Here is a 6,003-nt window from a genome sequence, read left to right on the forward strand (position 1 = left end):
CTCTTGCCCTGCCTCTCTCTGCCCCTGCTACCTGACTCCTACTTCTCTAGGCCTATGTTTTCCCAACTGTTGTGAAAGGGACGTCAGAACTTGTTGCCTCAAAGGGCCCTCGGGTCCTGTGAGGATGCCCAGTTGGTGCCTGTCATCAGACTGGTTGAGCCTCACGAGATCTTATCCAATTTCTCTGTTCCCTGGACCCCAGCAGGGCCTGGCCTCTGGGCGTTGTACCCCTCAGAGCGGCAGCAAGCTGGTCACACTGAGAATAACTGTGCTTCACTCTTGCTTTCTAGCTGCGCCTGTGTAGTGTTTGTCTGGTTTTGCTTTGATTGTTTTGTGGATTTGGTTTTGCTTTGCTTACTTTAGGGTGAGTGTCACGTGTAGCCCCTCGCTGACCTTAAAGTCACTGTGTGGACCGGGCTATCCTTGCACATACAGAGCTCTGCCTGCCTCTGCTTCAAGAGCACCGGGATTAAAGGCCTGTGCTACCATATCCACCAAGTGCCCAAATTTTTCTGTGTGGATTCTGGGACTCAAACTCAGCTCCCTATGCCTGTATAGCAACTGAGGCATCCTCACAACCTCATCCCTTCATTTTGTTTTTGTTTTTGTTTTGCTTTTGGCTGTTGTTGTTGGTCTAAGACTGGAACACCACGCCTCATGAATACTGAGTGTACAGTCACCGCTGAGCACTGGCTTCTGGCCTGGCCTTCGACCTTTCACTGAGATTTTATCTTTTGCTTAGTGTTTTGTGGGAGAGTTTTGGCTTGTTTCTTTAAGCAGTGTCTCTTATAGCCCAGGCTGGCCTCAAGCTCTCTATATAACTGAGGATAACTTTGAATGTGATCTTCCTGCCTCTCCTCCCAAGTTCTGGGACTACTGACTTGCAGAATCTTAGATAATAACTTTCTTACTAGCTTTAGGTCTATTGAAGTTTGTGTTACTTTGTGCCAATTCGGGCATTCCACATTTTTCTAGAAATGCTCCTGTTTCCCTTCAGTTTTTATGTTATTTGAATATTTTAAACTTCCTTAGATTTAAGGGTCTAGCCGTGTAGGGCCAATTGGATCTGGGAATTCCAGGTTTACTCCATAATTGGGGGAGCACATGATGAGTGGCTGGAAGTTGCCACTGAGGCTTAAACGGAAGAAGAACATAGAATTACCAAAATGAGTAGCTGCTGGCCAAAATACAAATTTTCAATTAAAAGAATAAGCCAGTGGTCTTAGGGTTTCTATTGTTACAATGAAACAGCAAGACCAGAAAGCAAGTTGGAGCTGAGTGTGGTGGTGCATGCCTTTGATCTGCACTCAGGAGGCAGAGGCAGGTAGATCTCTGTGAGTTCGAGGCCAGCCTGGTCTGCAAAGTTGGTGTAGGACAGCCAGAGCTCTGTTACACAGAGAAACCCTGTCTCAAAAAAACAAACAACCAAAAAACAAAAACAAAGCAAGTTTGGGAGGAAAAGGTTTATTTGGCTTACACTCCCGTACCATTTTCATCATCAAAGGAAGTCAGGACAGGAACTAGGACAGGAACTCAAACAGGGCAGGAACCTGAAGGCAGGGGCTGATGCAAAGGTCATGGAGGGGGGCTGTTTACTGGCTTGCTCCTTATGGCTCCCTCAGCCTGCTTTCTTTTGTTTTGTTTTGTTTTGTTTTGTTTTGTTTTGTTTTTGAGACAGGGTTTCTCTGTGTAGCCTTGGCTATCCTGAACTTGCTTTGTCGACCAGGTTGACCTGGAACTCACAGAGATCCGGCTGCCTCTGTTTTCCCGAGTGCTGGGATTACAGGCAAGTACCACCATGCCTGACTCCAGCCTGCTTTCTTACAGAACCCAGGACAGCCAGCCCAGGGGTGGCGTCACCCCAAAGGGTTGGGCCTTCCCCATCAATCTCTAATTAAGAAAATGCTCTCCAGACTTGCTCACAGCCTGATCTTACAAAGGTGTTTTCTCAGTTGAGGTCCCCCCCTCTCAGACGACTTTAGTTGTGTCAAGATGACATCAAACTGTGCAGCACATTGCACTGTTAGCGCCCCCCAGTGAGACAGAATACACAGGGCGCGTAGATACAGGACAGGAGATTTAGTAGCAGAATTAACTCGTGGAAAATGGTGGCCAAGACGCCCCATAATAGGCTAATAGGCCGTCTGTGTGCATGCTGGAGGCCCTGAGATACCAGCAGTGTGCCTCAAGAAAAAGTTGAAGACCTTAGAGCCAGGGAGCCAGTCTTATAACTCTCAGGCCATGGCCAAAAGCCTGAGAACCTGAGGACCCTGGGCAAAGGCCAGAGAGACCTTTTTTTAAAAAAATTAATTTTAAATTTTATTGTGTGTGTATCTGGGGACACACACACACACACGTCAGAGCATGTATGTGGAGGTCAGAACACAACAAAACTTTGGGAGTCGGTTCTCTCCTTCCCAGGGATTGAACTCAAGTTTTTAGGCTTGGCAGCAAATCCTTCTACCTGCAGAGCCATCTCGCCACCCAGGAGACTGATTTCAAGGTGGCAGCAGCAGTCCGCCTGAGCTCTTGGAGTGCCCGATGGACCTGCTGCCTTTGCCCCGTCCAGCTCCACTCACTGGATGATGTCTGTCCACATGAAGGGCTCATCTCCCCGCTTCATCCACTCAGACACAGGTTCTAATTTCTGGAAGTGTCTGTGCTCTGTTGAATCCTTATGTGGTGAAACTGACACCCAGAATTAGCCAGAAACTCTTCTGTTAAAGACAAGGTCTTATGTTTTGAAGACTGGCCTTAAGCTATTTGTAACAGAGAATGGTTTTGAACTCTTCATCTCCTGTCTCCACCTCTCACATGTTGATTGGAATTGCAGGTAGGAGTTTGCATGCTCCATTCCATTTTTGCCCTTTTTCTTGAGACAGGTTAGTTAGTTAGTTAGTTAGTTGTTGCTGTTTGTTTGTTTGTTTGTTTGTTTGTTTTTTCAAGACAGGGCCTTACTATGTAGCTCTGACTCTTCCCTGAGCTCACTCTGTAGAGGAGGCTGGCCTTGAACTCACACAGATCAGCTTGCCTCTGCCTCCCAAGTACTGGCATTAAAGGTGTGTGACACCAAGCCCATCTCTTGAGATGTGTTCTTGCTATGTAACCCAGGCTGGCTTTGAGTTCTTGACCACCCTGCCTCAGCCTCCAAAGGCTGGAACTATAAGTGTGTGCCACGTTTTAATTATTTTTAATTTTTTTCAAAAAACATTTATTTATTTTTATTTTATGTTTATGGGTTTTTTGCCAGTAAGTATGCTGGTGTATCATATGAATTCAAGGCCTGCAGAGAGCATTGGACCTCTGGAAAGGGTTACAGTTGTAAGCTGTTCTGTGGCTGCTGGGACCCAAACCCCAGGCCTCGGGGAGCAGCCAGCAGGCTCTCCAGCCCCAACGTTATCCACCTTTTTCCACTTTTTTTGTTGTTATTTTCAAGACAGAGTTTCTCTGTGTAGCCCTGGCTGTCCTGGACTCACTTTGTAGATGAGGCTGGCCTCGAACTCCCAGAGATCCACCTGCCTCCGCCTCCCAGAGCGCTGGGATCACAGGCGGGTGTCACCGAACCCGGCCCATTTTTGCCGCTTTTGAAACCTTATCCTTGTCAGAAATATAAATGGCTTAAAATTGGATTTACTGGTTTATTTATTTATCAAGAAAGGGTCTCGTGTAGCCCAGGCTAGCTTTGAACTTGCTATACAGACAAGGATAAACTTGAACTTCTGATCGTGCTGTCTCTACCTCTCTAGTGCTGGGAGTACAGGTGTGCACCACAATGCCTACTTTATTTGGCGTTGAACCTTGACCCCAGGGCTTCAGGGAGGTTGGGCAAGCATTCTATGGCCCCAGCTTCAAGGAGACATTTATCATATTTTTATAGTCACTTATCTTTTGTGGGGTGTGGTTGGTGGGTGGGTGTGCGCCCCGGGATGCATGTGAACCTTTGAGGATAACTTAGCGCAGTCGCTTCCTCCTCCTACTGTGTAGGTCCTGGCAGTAACAGTTAGGTCACCAGGTTTAGGGTAATCCCCTTTATCTGCTGAGCCACTTTGGCAGCCCCCAGGGGTGGACCCTGAGGGAGTGAGTTGATAAAGGACATCAGTTTGGAAACATCTGCTATCCTGCTGAGACCCCAGGCCTGCAGCTAGCGAACTGTCTTCTTCCTCCACTCCTTTCTAATTTTTTATTTTTTTCAAGATATGATTTCTCTGTGAAGCCCTGGAACTCACTCTGTAGACAAGACTCGTCTGAACTCAGAGATCCGCCCGCTTCTGCTGGTGCTGGGACTAATGGTGTGTCCCATGCCAGGCTAGTACTGAAGGCTTCAAGGAAACTCAGGAGTTTCACTGCTCTTGTGGTAGCACAGTGGCTCAGCAGTACAGCGTCCTCCAGCAAGCATATGGCCCAGCAGTGGGGACTGACCGACCCTAAGGTAAAAATAGATCTTTCCAAGGGATCCCAGGAGAGTGGGTCCGTGTGCCAGAAGGAAGAACACCAGAGCAACCAAAACAGAGGAGCTGCCATTTGCTGGCACTGAAGTTGGGGGTTATCTGAAAAGGTGGCCCAGAAAGCCCAGGCAGCACCCCCGGAGTGCAGCTTTTTAATTTTTATTTTAATTTTTTAATGTTTATGGGTGTTTTCTCTGAGTGTGTGTTTGTGTACCATGTGCCCAGCGAGGCCAGAAGAGGGTGCTGGATCACTGAAACTGAAGTTATAGGCGGTTCTGAGCCACCACGTGGGCACCGGAAACTGAACTCGGGTCCTCCGCAAGAGCAGTCTCCTCTATCATCCACTGAACATCTCTCAGTGCTGGGGTAGCCTTTATGTGCCATCAGGAGGGGATAATCATGCCCCTTTTTCCTTACCACCGTCCTCCTCCCATCCCTGTGCCCCACAGCAATGGGATAGCAAGGGTTTGGGATGAAGGGTAAGGAACAGGAAGACTGGCTCCCCTCCTTCCTTGGTAGGAGGGGCTCCGGTGCCCAGGAGGGAAGCAACTGTGTCACTCTACATCAAGTTCCGAGGCAAAACACAAACTAACAGCGAGTCAGTCTCAGGGATCTGACTATGACATAAAATCAGTGGCTTTCTTTTAAAGCATCCATTCATCTCTTGTAGTTCTTTTCATTTGTTGTTATTGTGTGTGCATGATGGGCGGTAGCTGCCTCCAGAGCATGTATGTGGAGGGCGGAAGACAACTCTGTGGAGTCAGTTCTCTCTTGCCACCTTCATGTGGGTTCTGGGGATCCAACTCAGTTCGTCAGGCTTGCACAGAAAGCACTTTATGCATTGAGCCATCTTGTTAGCCCCTATCTATGGCTTAGGGGGTCACTTCTACCATCTTACTCTGCAGCACAGGATAGCCTCAAAAAAAATTTTTTTTTTGAGACGGTTTCTCTGTGTAGCACTGGCTGTCCAGGAACTCACTTTGTAGACCAGGCTGACCTCGAACTCACAGAGACCCACCTGCCTCTGCCTCCCAAGTGCTGGGATTAAAGACATGTGTCACCACTGCCCGGCTGCCTCAAATTTTCTTAAAGGTATGCGCCTCCACACCAGAATAGTGAGAGCTTTTTTTTAAATGGACATTAAAATTTTTTATTTACCTTTATTTTATGTGCATTGGCATTTGCCTACATGTAGGTCTAGGTGAGAGTGTGAGATCTTGGAGTTACAGACAGTCGTGAGTTGCCATGTGGATGCTGGAATTTGAACTCTAGCCCTCTGGAAGAGCAGTCAGTGCCCTTAACTACCGAGCCGTCTCTCCAGTCCTAACAGAGAATTCTTTAGTGACTTCAGGTGACCACATGACTGGCTGCTAAGGGGGAAGTTTGTTAGTGGTTACTTTAAAAATGTATGGCAGGTTTTTTTTTTTTTTTTCTTACCCTGACTAGGATCCAAATAGTTGAGACCAGACAATTGTATTTATTTAACAAGGTTTGTGGCACAGGAACTGAGCAGTATTAATCTATTTTAACCCTTTAAGCTAATCTAGTTTTCTCCCAG

The sequence above is a fragment of the Meriones unguiculatus genome, chromosome 1, assembly GCF_030254825.1.
Source record: "Meriones unguiculatus strain TT.TT164.6M chromosome 1, Bangor_MerUng_6.1, whole genome shotgun sequence".
In the NCBI taxonomy this organism is placed as follows: Eukaryota; Metazoa; Chordata; class Mammalia; order Rodentia; family Muridae; genus Meriones; species Meriones unguiculatus.